At 34.7% G+C, this 16,721-nt stretch overlaps 1 protein-coding gene across 6 annotated transcripts in view; it reads right to left on the bottom strand.

The window, feature by feature from the left end:
* Positions 1–1,594: 1,594 nt before the first annotated feature.
* PSPC1 (paraspeckle component 1) overlaps positions 1,595–16,721 on the bottom strand; it is a 60,790-nt gene continuing 45,663 nt past the window's right edge. For 2 of the 6 annotated variants that reach the window (XR_005557698.1, XR_005557700.1), the window contains 3 exons: positions 4,187–4,262; positions 2,599–2,722; positions 1,595–1,789 (listed from right to left, as the gene is read on the bottom strand). The gene's annotated coding sequence lies outside the window, so the exon portion shown is untranslated. Of the gene's footprint in view, positions 1,790–2,598; positions 2,728–4,186; positions 4,263–6,666; positions 6,778–16,721 lie in introns of all 6 variants that reach the window. The other 4 variants (XR_005557697.1, XR_005557699.1, XR_005557701.1 and 1 more) reach the window with 3 other exon arrangements.

Genomic DNA, 16,721 nt, shown 5'->3' with positions numbered 1-16,721 from the left:
TGCCACATTATTTACTGACAAATTACAATTCTTATCTTTGTAGTATTTGAGCTTGCTTGACCTTATCTAAATCTTCATAGCTCCAAAGATAGAAGTTCAAGATTTCCAAATATTAGTTTCCCCAATGGTTTCATGCATTTATAAACATTAGGTGAGAGCATTGAGTTCTATAGTTTCTCCAATTGGAATATTCATAGATAAAAAAGTCCTCCCCATATCCACTAGAGAACTATTGTCAGAACCCATTTCCATTTGGGAGAGGTTGATTCTGTCCCTTTCTGGGTACTTTCTGTGGGTTCTGTGGGGAGGCCTTTTGGGATGCCTTATTTCTCCTTTTGCTTAGCTACATTGTATCCACCTTTTCTATTTGCTTGCTGCTTTGAATTATTTTCCCTTGATGTCAACCTGGGGTGAGAAAGGAATGTGCCTCCGACTTATCTCTCGCTGCGAAAGAGAAAGGTGCGAAGACTCAACGACATCTTCACAGGCAAACGGACTCCGTTATCAGCTCCGTTCCCACACCGGATTTAACACCTGGGGATTGGCTCACTTGAACTGACCGGATGAACTATTGGGATGGGGTTTACTTGAGCCCCCATTTAATCTATTGATCTGAGCAGGAAACCATCAGATCCTGCCTTCTATGCCTGCTATCAGCTTCTCCTGATAAAAGTTCCTTTTGGAATGAAACTGTTCCAAAAGTCCTGCTTTCTTGAACTTTCTTACAACTATATAGAACCACTATTATTTAGCACCCTGACCTTTGCTGGTGGTTCAGAAAAAAATCTGTTTGATGGTACTGAATCCTGAGTGTCCCACCCACCAACCCTCCACTCCACAGGTCCTGATGCTCATTCACAAGACTAACTAGAGTTGTTTCAGTCCTACAACTGGGCCTAACTGAGACCAGTTGAAATAATCAGTTTTCTACGAGATACTCTATAACTGGTTCCCTAAAAAGGGAAAGTTGGAGATTGGTTGAAAGTCATCCATCAGCTAAATCAAGAAAGGGCACACCACTTCTTTAAAAGAAAACAGCATTTCTTCTCTCTGAATCCAGCTAGTCACCCAAAGGAACTAGGAGAATGCAAATCAAGCCCACAGACGGGGTTGCTTGAAGTAAATGAACATTATCTGCTAATTTGGATTCTGCATATGAATTGTACATTATTGTTACTGTTGTATGGCTGCAGTTGTTTTTGTACATACAGTAACCCAAACAAAAAAATAACACCAGCACTGGCAGGACAATCTACTGAATTTAAACAGGGAGCAAATCCCACACAAGCACTGATTATGTTACCTACTTAAGTAAACATCTGCAAGCAAACAATCAAGGTCAGCACCAAAGATAGAGATATCCTTGTACTAACACAAACCTATTCTTTTAAGGCTGGCACTTTGTTGTATACTGTAATTTTGGGAGCTAGGGACACACAAGGCAGTAATTTGTGACTAAAATAGAAAAAGTAATTACATTCTTCCAAGGCTACTCTTATAGTGGGATTTGTAAAATGTGAGCTATATAGAAATCACCATTTTAATGCTGATATATGAAATAAGGAAAAATGAAAACGAAGGAGCAAGCAAAAACTAATTTTGGAATCATTTAATGTCTGAAAGTTACATAGTTTTCATAAATACGCAATTCAAGCAGTGTTGTTCTTATGCAGATATAGTTTTCCTCTTCAGTTTCACAGGAGCAATATACTTAATCTAGAAGCTTAAGTCTTAAGTTTCAAGACAGATTCTTCAAGCAAAAGCTGAAGTTTTGAAGCTGTACTCCAACCTTTAAAAACAAAGAGTCCAAATAAAATATAACTATGAATAACCTCTAATTTGATTATCTCTTCAGTAATTTTGTTCTGATGAATATGTACTTTGATTTAGTACTTGAAGTGGTTTAAGTAATATTTTGTGTGCAGTGCCTAGACATTTGTTTAGCCCCACATTACAACTTGCAGAAGCATAAAGTGATTAATAATAAATGTGAAACTGTAATTGGAACTTATACTTTAGGGCTACTCTCTTTCATGTGGTTAGAGATGATATTCCAAAATGGTGTTATCTCTGATCTTGGAGATCTGAATCAATTTTTCTCAGAGAGCTTTCTGCACATTTTTTAAATTTTTCAGTAGGTTTTTTTTTTCCCTCCCAAAGATTTCATTTACCTAAATTACTCTTAGGTAATTTAAAATATTCAATTGTGGAGTATTACCCTGCTTCTAAGACTCAAAATTTCAAGTTACAAGAATACCAAGGAACATGCTAAAAGAGGCAGAGGAAGACTGCTGTATAAATAACTCATAGTTGATGGGGGAAGAGAGAAAAAATTATGCAAGCGTTATAAAGCAGTAGAACATCAATAAAATTGCTGTTCTAGCATCTCGGTTCATCAGACCAGGTGTTCCTCCAGTGTTTATTCCTTCCTCAACCTGGTTTGGCCACATTCCCCAATATCCCTATTCAAATAGCAAATTTCTCCTTAAATGCCATACTTCTTTTAAACATTGTTACATGGAAAATCACTCTTAATGAAAAAAATGACTGGCATTTTTATGTCATAGAAATCTCATTCCAAACTGAATAGATAGTTACTTTGAAATTTTAAATGATGTCCTCGTTTTATTCCTGTCCACTTTATGGTTACTGTTCTCAGAGGATTCTTCCTTTTTGTCAATACAATCCTGAGATCATAGTTGCTTAACTCTGCATGATGCAACTGTCCTGAAAAACATTCAACATTACATTTCAACCATGATAACCTTTATAAATCTGATGGGATTTGGTCTTGTGGGTGTTTGACTGGCTGGGGAGGGGGCAATAATTCCATTCCTTTTTATTTGGCTTAGTCCTGATGGCGCAGTTGAAGGATTACTCTCTATTATTAAAACTCAGACATGGACACCAAAATTAATATTACATTAAGACTTTCATCTTCTCCCTCATGTTGTTCAACATTTACATAAAACTGTTGAGGAATTAAACTAGAACTTTCCAGGGAATGTCATCAGTACATTGAGATTCCTAAATCTACTGCACCATGTTATCTAACATCAAAAAAGTGACTGAATAGGTTGAGATGAGGAAGAAGTTAAAATAAAATCTAGGCCAAATGGAGGTGATGTTATTAAATAGGAAAATATATTAAGTTGAAGTTTAGTTGCATTGAAAAAGGTTCAATGAAATATACTGGTAGCCGAAGTATGCTCCTACATTCTCAGTATTCCAGTAAATATAAAATAATTTAAAAGATTACAAACTCTTGCCCCAAATACTCCCTTATTTATTTATTAAATTTCTATGCCGTCCATCTCCCCTACAAGATATCTCTGGGCTTCCTTCCAAGTGTATATGCAGGGTATGGTTTAAAAAGTCAAGATGGAAGCAACAATGGTGCAACTGAAGCTATTCCTTATGGGTCACATGAGTAATGCATGTAAAAAAAACCAGGGAGAGTGACATTTGCACCATTGGTGGTCATTTTGACTTTTCTGATGATGCCTTCCCTGTTTCCCAATGGGCCCAAATATATTATAATGGGTCTATTCTGGTGATGGCGAACCTTTTAGAGACCGAGTGCCCAAAAACTGACCCCGCCCCACTCCACCCCCTGCCCCTGCTCCATCCTCACCCCACCTGCCCGCAGGGCCACTCACTGCAAGGGCCCACCGCAGATCATCTAGGCCAGTGTTTCTCAACCTTGACAATTTTAAGGCATGTGGACTTCAACTCCCAGAATTCCACAGCCAGTAATGCTGGCTGTGGAATTCTGGGAGTTGAAGTCCACATGTCTTAAAATTGTCAAAGTTGAGAAACACTGATCTAGGCACCTGAGCAGCGCCATGGCGGCCATGCCTTCTGCCCGCGCCCTGCAGCATCCACTGTGCGCGATGGGGCATAAGGGCAGAGTCTTGTCTGCGCTGCCTGGCTGCCATGTCCTTGGCTGCACTGCCGGGGCAAAGGCACGTGTGCCCACAGAGAGGACTCCGATGCCGCCTCTGGCACACGTGCCATAGGTTCGCCACCACTGGTCTATTCTGTCATTCAGCTGTTCACCCTTACCCATAAAGAGTAAATAGCAGCTTTTTACAGGAAAACAATTGTTTCTGGGTGTCAACTGAGCATCGAGAAGCTTCTATATACCATTGGTTATTAAGAGATGTAAAGAGAAGACAAAAAATACCTGAAATATTATAAAGAATTCATCCTTCCCAGGTGATTTTGCATCTTCAGCCATACTTCAGAATCTTCACAGCTTCCTAGAAATAGATATTTAATTACATCTAGTTAAATAAAGTATTCTCATCATACATTGTTGACTAAACACACTTTACTGTAATCTTCAGTTATCTAAGCACTATCTATTGCAAAGGAAATTAATCCTTCTGGGTGGAGGGGTATACAGATTTATGTAAAACTGAAAACCCATTTCTATCCCAAATAAAAATATAGTTTTTCTCTTCTAAATACTAGGACTTCAACAGTGCAAAATAGGATTGCATTAAAATATTCAAAAATAGGATGATATAAAGATGGAAGAAGATAAAAAGTAGCATTTTATATTGTAATAGTGCTCTTCTTCTAATAATAAATGGCTAGAAAATAAGATTACAGTTAAAACATCCCATTGAATTTGGCTTAGTATGCTGATCATGGAAGCTGAGTGGGAGTGACCAGGGCTGTAGGAAGTACTGGACTTTCTAAAACAATAGTTGTGTAATGCTGCCAAGAAAACTACCTGGTTGCAGTTGTCAAGAACTGAGCTCAACTCAAGGGTCTCTTTAAAAAGCTCTGTGTATTATGTTCAAAGGCATATAGACTACAGAATTTAATAAAAGTAGTTCTGCATTTTATTGTAAACAGAAGTTTGAAAATGTATGGGAAGAGACAGTGATCATTGGGTCAGAAAGCAGGACGCTGCCCAGATACAACACTAGCAAAAGCAGAATTCAGTAAAATAATTGAATATATATCTAATTTCAATGCAATCATATATTAAGTACTGAATCCAACTTTTCTAACCACAGAATCAATGTTTAAGTAATACATGCAGTCCCAATTCAAGTAGCTTCCTTCACTTTTGAGTCTTTCACTTCACTTCTTTTACAACCACAATCTTTGGATTTTAATTTCCAGTCCAGAGTACAATTAGGAATTTCACTTGCAAATAACATTCACAATTAAAGCAATGTTATTAGATAAAAAATTTGAATAAACAGATCTTGTAATTTAAATAGAAAACTAAATTTGTTTTTATGAAACTGTTAAAATTACTATTTTAGATTAAGTATAGTAAATGTTTAAGATTTTTAATTTAATATTAATTGGTAAAATTATGAACAAAGATCCATTAGTCATTAAACATTTTTTAAGATTTTACTCTGAAACAGTGGGTACAGTCTATGACGTCAATATTTTAAAATACCAATCTAAACACAAATAAAGTAATCAAAGCTGTTTAAAGAAAAAGCTCCACTTTAAAAAGCAGCAGGATCACTAGACAAAAATCAATTCTGAGGTGTTTAATCTGCGTCAGTATCAAAGAGGGCTCGTTGGCTTCAGCAAATAATAGCCCAAGGTTAAGGATAAAGTGCAGTTACCATTAGCATAGTAACTACAAATCACAGAGTCAGTTCATTCAGAGCAACACATGAGCTACTGCATTAAAAAGTATTCCCTCCCCCGACACTGTACTCCAAAATGTCTTAACTTTATAGGCATGGGTTGTATGTATGTGCTCATGAGTGCATGGTATGTACATATGTAATTGTGCAACTCCCAATATAACAGAAGGATACATTTTTCATTGTGATCTGGGGTGCTGGACCAAATCCCACAAATCCCACTCAAACTGTCTGAAAAATGCTGTCACATACTTAGTGTTGGATTTGTTCAGTTGAGTATACAGCAAGTCAAAATAAGGTAAACATGTCCCTGCTTCATAACTGATAGTCATGTAATCAGATACTGCTCCATCTTTTTTTCAGTTTAAAAATAATGCAGCTCATTGTAATTGTAAGGAATTGGAGGTTGGAAGTAACATCGAGTTATATAATTTTGCTTACAATGGGGTTCCAACAATCCTATCCAATAAGCTAATGGGAGACTCAGTTAAAAGAGGAAAACCAAGACAATAACCAATCTACAGTTCACAAAGTTTCTTCAATGCAATCTGCATAATGCTTAATTGCTAATCCAGATACAATATTAAATTAAGACAACTGCATTTTTAATTAATTCTGCTATTTTATATATTCAATTTTTAAATTGCATTTATAATTTACAGGTTGTTTTTATTAAAATTTCATAAATAGCACTGATGATCTGATACTGCATTATGGTTAGAAAACTCAGTTGAGGAATGCTTAATTCACATCCTTCCTGAACCACAAATGATAAACTGTGACCAACTATAACAATCCCAGATCCCTACATATGATATGCTAATAATACATAGGTTCATAATGCAATCAACAGAAAGTACATTTGATGTATCATGATATTCAACTTTTTTTTAAAAAAAAGTTTGCAATATCACTCCATTTGATAGTGATCTCCAATATTCTAAATATACAGCCTCTTCCTTCCTCATGTCAGGATTCATATTTGGAAAGCTATCTGGCATCCTTTTGCATTCTTATATCAATCCATTAAAATTGTTACCTTTTACGTGTAGCATTTCAAGCAACTGTATGCCCATTATGTCCTTTCCCGTCCACACTTTTCAACTTTATTTAAGGAGGATGGCGTATTTGACTTAAGTCAAAAGACTTGCTGAAAGAGAGATATAGTCTGTTGCATGGTATTCCCTTTTGGACCAAATCATTTGTTTTATGAAGAAAGGGAACAAAATTGATTGGACACAATTATTTGTCATTTCCACAATTTTCGAATACACGTAAATGACAATTTCTTTAATTTTATTGCAGCAGGTATTTTCACTTTCTGTCAAGGGTAAAAAACATTCAAATTCTATCCTTTTTTAAAAAAAGTAATAAATGAGTATGCATAATGTTACCTATTAAAGGTATTTCCATTCCAGTTCTACATATATCCCCATCGCAGTACTCCCCTTTCAGGATTAGCAACAAGATACAGAGATGCAAGATAGTGTTCAGAAACACAAAAAATGAGACGGAAGAGGAAACATATCTAAAACTACTTACACCAGTATCATTGGTTTCTTGCAAACCAATGTAGTGTACTTTCTACATATCCGTACACTAGTTCTTATACTACCTTTGCTCTCACTTTTTCCCCACGGTTTCTATATTCCATTTTAGATTTCCCACAATTTTTTTCTCCTCTACTGAACCCTTTCATGCTTTCTTTCAAATATTTGTTTTCCAGTTCAGTCCTTATTCAAATCTCTTTATATGCCCAACCATTTAGCATATTTCTCATATAGTGGTTCATTTTTATATTTTGTAAATACATACATACCAGTTCCACACATGGTCATTCATTCTTGGGTCTTCAATGGCCTAATTATCTACTTTGTATTTCTTTTCTTGCCCCCACCCATCCATTCATATCGCCTAACAGAATAATTTTTCTTTTGGATTGATTTCAGCACAGAGTAAGTACATTTTTCTAACATTAACATGCAACTATCACCAGTTTATGGATTCCTACTTGCATATTTATACATATATGTTCACCACAATGTAAATCATATACATTCTTACTTTCTGACCTCCAGTTTAGCTTTTTCATTCATATTTAAGCAGCACTTTACCCTTTATAAGTATTACACCTTCTCTTTTCTTTCAGTTGCACAGATTAAACACATTGCTTTTTTCATTTATTTCTATGATTATGATTATAGAACAAAGTATCTCTGTATTGGTACCTTGTCATTTCACAATGCAGGCATCCATCTAGAGAAAGTCTAGTTGCGTATAGTTGTGTATTATTGCCAGAAAGCAACAGGCAAGCTAAGAAAGCAAGCAGGAAAACACTATGCTATCTAAAAGAAGTAACCTGACTCCAGATATGAACAGTGAATCATGAGGAACAATTAAGGCAAACTTATAGATTAGGGGACTAGAAAAGGTAACTATTTGCCAAACGGGAGATGCTTTCACTGGATTCCTTCACTGAGCAAGGCATGGCATAAATGGCCCATTATAATGTTAAGATTCTATGAAATGGAAAATCTGCTCAGTTAAATCTAATATGCATTTAATGTACAGATATATGGCAAGAACATTTGAAATTCTCTTGTTCTTTCTGATATGCTTTAGATGAAAATAGAACTCTTCTATATATGTAATGGCAAAGTTAGATAAATTATATTGCAACCTTCCATATGCTAGAAACTTGCTCAATTGTATATTTGTAAAATATATATTTACACTGCTTATTCCTTTATTGTTTACTAGTTATATATAAGTATTTAATGCTGTGGCTTTATCTATGGCCCTCTAATCCTCTATTTTGTAAAAATCCTTAGGATGCATAAAGAAAAGGCCGTTGAGGGTTCCTGCCTATCTTAAGAGTGCTTATCATAGCAGCTGTAGCCTGATCACCAATGTATCAAAAAGAAACTGATGGATCTTTCTTGCCATTGTCCTTAGGTATTTTCTACCAATTCACTTTAATTTCATCTTTGTTTTACAAACAAAGCAGTAAACTGCAGCCATTCGTATGAAACAGGCCTGGGGAGGGGGTCTGGAAAATGGGGATATACAGGTAGTCTTTGACTTACAATCATTTGTTTAATGATTGTTCAAAATTACAACGATAATGAAAACAGTGATTTATGTTTCACACTTATGACCACTGCAGCACCCACATGGTCACAAGTTTAAAATTTGTATGCTTGGCAATTGGCATGTATTTATGACAACTGTACTGTCCCACGATCATGTGATCACCATTTGTAATCTTCACAGCCAGTTTCTGAAGAGCAGCCAGTGGACTAAGTCAGATTCGCTTAACAATTGCAGGATTCATTTATCAACTGCAGTTATTTGTTAAACAACTGCGGCAAAAAATGCTACCTGTAACAATTTCTTATAATTTCCTTCAAAACTAAGATAAACTTTAAGTATTAAAAATAAGAGTGGGGGAGTTAGCACTAAAGGAGGTGTTTTCAAACCAGTGGCATTAAGTTTTACTTTAAGAAAATATGCTGTTATGTAAGAAACTTAAAGCTCTGAATCCCTAAACAAAGTTATTATTCCCTAAACAGATTGACCTATTTTAAAATTTCAGAAAAGATTTTTTCCTGTACCAATATGTTCAATATTGCCAGTTTCAAATCTCATCTGATTATTTTAAAATGTATATAAAATTATCTAATACTGTATAGCAAAAAACCATTTCTACTGCTGTGGACTCTATAACAGGAGGAGGAAGTACTTTATAAACTGCAAATATACATACATACTTTTTTGCATGGAAAGGAACATGTGTATTCTCCCACTTTAATTAATCAAAGAAAAAATAGTATGAAGCTCAAAGAAAAGTAACCTTAAGTTTACTGCATTGTCTTTTTTAAAACAAAATTATCAATAATGAGCAAAAGCACTCATTCAAATTTGTATAATGTGTAATCAACATATAACAGATATTCAAGTTCAGAAGCAGATTTTTGAATGTTTAATCAAAAGCAAGAAAAGCAAGTATGGCCCAGGAGTCAGTATTACGGTATCTCCTTTCTTGGCCAATACATTAATATTGCTTTGTAACACAGTAACTACAGATCATTTCAACTCAAGGTAACAGAACATATGTTGGGCCAGTATTTTGCTACTAGAAGCTGGCTTTTATTTTGGACAGTTATTCTAATTAATTGAGTCAAAGGAAACAAAGGAATTCATCTCAACATAATTTGTATTCTATAAGTAAAGAAGAACATTGTGCAATTCCAAATATTAAAAACATCACTAAAAATGAGTAGCTAGTCTAAATTTCAGAAACAACATAGGCCATATTTTACACAATGAAAAAAATAATTGTGCATTAGTTAGTAAATATATTTATATTATATATGTGTGTGTGTGTGTGTATATGTGTGTGTGTGTGTGTGTGTCCTTACACTAAATTCTTATTCCACAAAATGGCAGCTGCAAAGTATAAAATTAGGCAAGGAGAAACATCTGATACAATGTTATATGAACTATAAATTACCTGAGATACCTGGATTAGGAGTGCCATTATAACAAGTACTGTATGCAGAGTCTCAGGAAGGTTGTATTTGCAGATAAGAGATTCAATTTAGTCACTATTGGACTAAATAAAGAAATGCTCTTTTACCATCAAGAACATTTCTATTTAAATAATTTATTTTTTTCTGCAGTTTCTTTGAATTAGGTCACCTTTATGTAGATTGGGGCAATCTATCAACATTATTTATAATTGAATGTTAATGTAAACACTTTTGTAAATTAGAAAATAATTTACTATTTCCAATGTATATATAATCAAAAATATTGTTTTCATGTGCACATGTCATAAAGATGTATTAAAAAATTAAAGAACCATTTTACCAATGCTTTACTTAAAACATTTGAAGTACCTATCTACAACTTAATAAAGCGAAAGATATCCAGTAACAAAAATACAACATAAGAAACTTCTGACTTATATTGTTAATCCCAGAAAAACAAGAACATTTGTGAGTCCAATCCACATGTTCAATAAGTACGGGTAGTCCTCGACTTACGACCATTACTGAACCCAAAATCTCTGTTGCTAAGCCAGACAGTTAAGTGAGTTTTGCCCCATTTTACAATCTTTCTTGCCACAGTTAAGTAACTCATTGCAGTTGTTTAGTAACACGGTTAAATGAATCTGGCTTCCCCGTTGACTCTGCTTTTCAAAAGGTTGCAAAAGGTGATCACATGACTCTGGGACACTGCAACTGTCATAAATATGAGTTGGTGGCCAAGCATCTGAATTTTGATCACGTGACCATGGGGTGTGTGTGTGTGCAACAGTAGTAAGTGTGGAAAAACAGTCATAAATCACTTTTTCCAGTGCTGTTGTAACTTTGAACAGTCGCTAAACAGATTGTTATAAGTCGAGGATTACCTGTAATGGGAAAACAGTATAAGACCAGACGTGTCAAACTCGCGACGTCACATGACATCGCACAATGTATCAGGCCGATTTTGCCATTGCTGGCAATGGGGTGGGCGCTGCTTCCGGATGATATGTCTGGCCCGCGGGCTGGCAGTTTGACACCCCTGGTTTAAGACCCTAAGGCCTAATGGGAAATAAAATTCTACCCTAAACATTTCACTAATTCTATCTCCTACCAGAACCACCTATCCACCATTTTGCTCATTGTTCCTTAATTACACTCAAAATGAGCTTCTTTGGGACATGAAAATGAAGACATCAGAAAACAGCATTACAAAACTAGCAATCTCCAATTCTTGTCTCAATTCAGTGGGAAAATAAAAAACTTTCTGATATATCACATGTTTATAACTATTAAATTTTTAAATGAAATAAAAGTGCTATTTATTCACAATACATATTATGTACCATATGCGTTTTTCATATTCAAATTTGTAAAAAAAAACATGAAATGTATTTTCCCCTGAATGTGATAAACTGCATGTTGAAAGTAAACTGCATACTTTGGAAGAAAATCCCTCACATGGTGCCACTGGAATCAATCGCTTATCAGTAAAACACTTGATTTAGAAAATTAATTTAAACAAACACATGATTTTTGCATTTCATGAACAATTGAAAGATCTAATTATATTTTGACATGAGCTAATACCTTCAGTATTATATTTTATTTACAATTCTTGATATTATTCTATTTTATTTATAATATTTTGATAGTTCTACATTTATAGAGCTATAACAAAGGAATGAATCAAATGACATACTGTGCTAAGGGAACTTAATTAATATTCATACTCCCCTAAAAATGCTCTTATATAATACAGGTGCAGTAGTTTTCCAACTGAGATGAGAATTAATTTAGAGATCAATCCCATGGGGTTATTACTGAAACAGTCAATTTGTAACAGTGCAAAGAAATATCTCAGTCTTACAAAAATAGTTAGGTGAATCCAACAATCCTTAATGATTTACAGACAGGATAATTGTAGGGAAACAAATCATCTGACAGGGAAACAAAAAGCAAACTTTAAATCTTCCTATCAACATTTAAACAATTTTCCAAGCAGTAGAAATATTGGAAGCCTTTTTATGTCCATGGAATCTTACCTTTAATTTCAGCAGAAATTGGGATAAGCCTAATTCCACTTCCAAAACAGAGACAGCAGGTTTAAAAGTCTTTCTGGAGCTTTAACTTCTTAAGCCACGCCATACATGTGCAAGAATGTCAGGGGAAGGAGAGGCTGTTTGCCATTGCAGAAAGTTATGGATTAGTTTTTTTCATACTGTACTCCTATACTCTATAGTCCTCTGTTAAAAGAATATCTAATAAGAATAAATTTATGGTTTAATTCATAAGTATTTGAACATAGGATAATAGTATAAAAATATTGTATTTTTGAGCTTTTCACTTAATATGCAAAGAAAGGAAAGTCAAAGGGCATCTAAAGATTTGAGATACCAGTTTGAATACAAAGGCTACATTAAAATATCTAATAAACTGATATGACAGAGAAACTTAAGTTATTACGCTGAGCTGTTTCCCCTGTGAAGCACTCTTGGCTAAACATTGAACATCCTTTGCACTGGACATGGTAAACTATTACTTTGACTAAAATAGCAAATATAATAGATTTACTTTAGCTCTATAATCCACTCACAGTAAAATGATTTTTTTAATTTAATCATCTGCAGAACTATGTATGCTTAAATAAGCATTATACTTATTAGTGCCTTATGAGATATTACTTGATTTGTCAACTATGTTGACAAAATGAATATATTTAATAGTTTACTGGTCAATATATTCTGTTGTCTATTTTTTAAATATATCAAAATGCTGAAATGCTTTTAGTCATCTAATGCTCTAAGGTACAATTTTCAGTCTTTCAAAAAGTCTATATGTAATGGTAAAAGAAACTCTTCAGAACTCTTTATGATTTTGCAGTACCATGGTTTACAATATGGTATCAGCTCATTTAAAACCCCAACAGGGTACTGTGTCATCATTACAAGCTAATGTTTAATGACGTTGGAAAAATAGATTTTAACCATAGATTTAATTATATTAAATAATAATTCTGTTAGCTAATACTCTGTCCTTCAACTCACTGGTATTTCTAGATGGTCCTAGACAATTGGATAATTTAAAACTGTGGAACTTATTCTACTTTAGCCATTCTATCATAGGTCTGTGTGTTTCAGCCTGGCTATGGTGCGAGACCTATATTTCTTCAGTGTGGGTCTGACATTCTCCTGTAGAATCTGTTGTACAATCCAAAATTGAAAAGTCAAAAAGCACCCTGAACCATATTTACAGCACCATGCTTTACAGTAGACATAATGTTCTGTTGTTGGAACGCAGTCTTGTCCCCAAATACAGCATTTCTTACTCATGGCAAAAAAATTTCACTTTACTCTCATCTGCTCAAGGAATACATTCCAATAGCCGGCTGAATCATGCATAGATTTTGACAAACGTGAGGTGCACAAAAATGTGCTTCCTGACTAGCAATGTTTTTATCAACATCCTCCCATACACATCACTCTCATTCAATCATTACCTTGCATTGGACTTCTGACCAATGACATGAGTGGCCAGTAAATATTTGCCATCACCAAGTGGTATTTGTTGGATGGCCACTCCTGGGAACTAAAACAATAACTGAACATATCCTTCAACTACACAATATCAGACTGATGATGGAGAACAGAGCTTTTGGTGATGGTTCTGTTAGTACTTGCCATCATCATGTTTATGAAACCCCCTTTTCTGAGACCAGCAGAGATCTCCTTTGACCGTTAACATGATTTAGTTTCACAATTCTGTATCATGAACAGCATCAGACCACCAATGTGGGTATTTTTATGTGGATGAGCGCTCAATATCATCCGACTCAAGTTAATCCCTTGAGGGTACCTTACAATTTCATAAATTTTCCAATAAAGAAATTAATACTAACTCATTTAATTAAGGCTTCTGTAGTATATTTTTCAGGTGTTTAATCAGAATCTCTTTACCTTTTAACAGGAATCAGATGAAGCTCAGATCACGCTGAATATCACAGTACTTCAGGATTACAGATCACTTTAAATTTCTCTCACCAACTGTAACTTAAACAGACATCCTGCTGCTTCATCAGATGCTGACATCTTACAACCTTTTTATTTAGATCATAAATAGCCATAACTTCATATTTTAAATTTTAAAACAATGACTGAATAAAATGAAATAAGAATTTCTGTAACTTCAGATCTATTTCAATACCTCAAAAAATCTATAGCCCATATTCTTTATATTGAAGATGGTATAAATACAACACACAGCCCCTATGAGTTCATAGAAGCAGTATCTCCAATGTAACTTCTGAAATTTCAAAGTTTTTCAGAAAGCTATCTTATGCAGAATCAGAGAACAGGCCATGTAACTTAATGATCTGATATGATCTGCTTTGCAACAGCTCTCCTGAATTTCCACAGGCATTTATTCCTACTTCTAGATAGTGATGCTGAAAATTAACCTTATCTTTTACATGGAAAACATAAATCCAATTTGGCGTAGTAGCTAAAATGTTGGCCTAGAAAACAGAAGACTGAGTTCTAGTCCTGCCTTAGGCATGAAAGCTAGCTAGATGACTTTGGGCCAGCCATTTTCTCTCAGCGCAACCAGTCTCACAGGGCTGCTGTTATGGGGAAAACAGGAGATGGAAAGAGTATTATGTATCCCATCTTTCTTATACTATAAAAAAGATAGCGTAAAATCTAATGAAGAAACAAATAGCTTTGCTTTTCTGAATCACCAATTTGCTGAAACTAGATTTTTTCACTTATCTAAATGTCAAAGGCTTGCAAAAGCAACTAAAATTGCTCAAAAAGTTTTAAATATATAGTTTACATATTTCTGTATAACAAAGATTATAAAATTAACACAGTTTAAAGTATGAACAATAAGATTATCACAGTGCTGACAACCTCTAGAAACACATTTTTAGGGCCTACTGTAGAGCTAAATGGAACAATGCAAGTATATATGCAAGTAGTCCTCATTTACCAACCACTTGGTTAATGACTGATCAAAAATATTATGGTTATGAAAAGGAAACCTATGGCTGGTACTCAAAGTAGTCACATGATTATGATTCATTTGCTTGGCAACTGGCACACATAGGAGTTTGCAGTGTCCCAAAGTCACGTGATCACCATTTGTCACCCTTACAGTTGGGTTCTAACCAGCAGGAAGTCACAAGTTTCAGTCATGTGATATTGTACTCAGCAACTCACAGTGATTCACTTAACAAATGCAGTCAGAACTGATATTTTAAAGTCAATCATGGTCACATAACTTCTCACTTTTCAATTGCATGCTTACTGAGGGAGTTGCTGGTCTCAGCTGTAATAGGTAAGTGAGGGCTACCTGTAAATAACAATAGCACTTAGACTTATATACTGCTTTATAATACTTTACAGCACTCTCCAAGTAGTTTACAAATGTCAGCATATTGCCCCCAACAATCTGGGTCCTTGTTTTACTGACCTTCGGAAGGATGGAAGGCTGAGTTAACCTTGAGCCAATCAGGATCGAACTACAGGCTATGAGCAGAGTTGACCCTGCAGTACTGCATTCTAAGCATTGTACCACCACAAAACAATCCCTGCTTGCTTCCATTATTTTTGTAATTATAGTTTATAGGACAATGTGCAGTAAATAAAACAAATTCTATAGTTAACATTTTGTAACATGTATATAGGAAGTTCATTCAAAGATAAGAAGTCTGAGACATCCACATTTTAAGTGATCACAGAATATCCAACAGTCACTCATAATTTTACAGAATAGCTCGGAAATATTTAATGTGGGAATCTTTTTGGTTGCAGTGAGTTTTGCCTCATTTTATGACCTTTCTTGCCACAGTTGTTAAGTGAATCACTGCAGTTGTTTAGTAACACAGTGATTAAGTGAATCTGGCTTCCCCATTCACTTTGCTTGTCAGAGGGTCACAAAGTGATCATATGACCTGGGACACTATAATTGTCATAAATGCAAGTTAGTTGCCAAGTGTCTGAATTTTGATTGTGAAAGAGATACTGCAAAGACATTAAGTGTGAAAAACGATGAATCACTTATTTCAATGGTTATAAATTTGAATGGTCACTAAACAATCTGTGCAAGTCGAGGACTACTGTAGTCCAATGTAATCCATGTACCCTAGATATTGGGGGGGGGGAGAGAAATCATTTAAATTTGAGCAATCTTTTTCCTACAAAAAAATCTACAGGTTATTTTCATGAATATGAGCACCAATATTTTAAAGTTCACATAGTAGAAAAAAAACTCTTAACAGCTTTTTAAAATATCAGTTCAAAAGGTACTCTATGAAACCGTTCTAAGTGATTTACATTGATAAAGTCAATTATCCAAGGCAAAAAAATAAAACTTGAGCCAGGTATATACTAATATTAATCTGGTTTTAAATGTCCCAACTTTTTATTGCATACTCCTGTGTCCATCTAAAGCACTTATTAATAAACACAATTTTTGTTTTAATCTTACATTTAATCAATTTTTCTAATAGATGGGTGTGGATGTTTTGTACCAACATATGGATTTTCAAACCATATACATATGCATA

Source organism: Crotalus tigris, unplaced genomic scaffold, assembly GCF_016545835.1.
Source record: "Crotalus tigris isolate CLP2741 ecotype Arizona unplaced genomic scaffold, ASM1654583v1 scf7180000018371.15429387391:27106975, whole genome shotgun sequence".
In the NCBI taxonomy this organism is placed as follows: Eukaryota; Metazoa; Chordata; class Lepidosauria; order Squamata; family Viperidae; genus Crotalus; species Crotalus tigris.
This window is presented reverse-complemented; position numbering and strand designations above follow the sequence as displayed.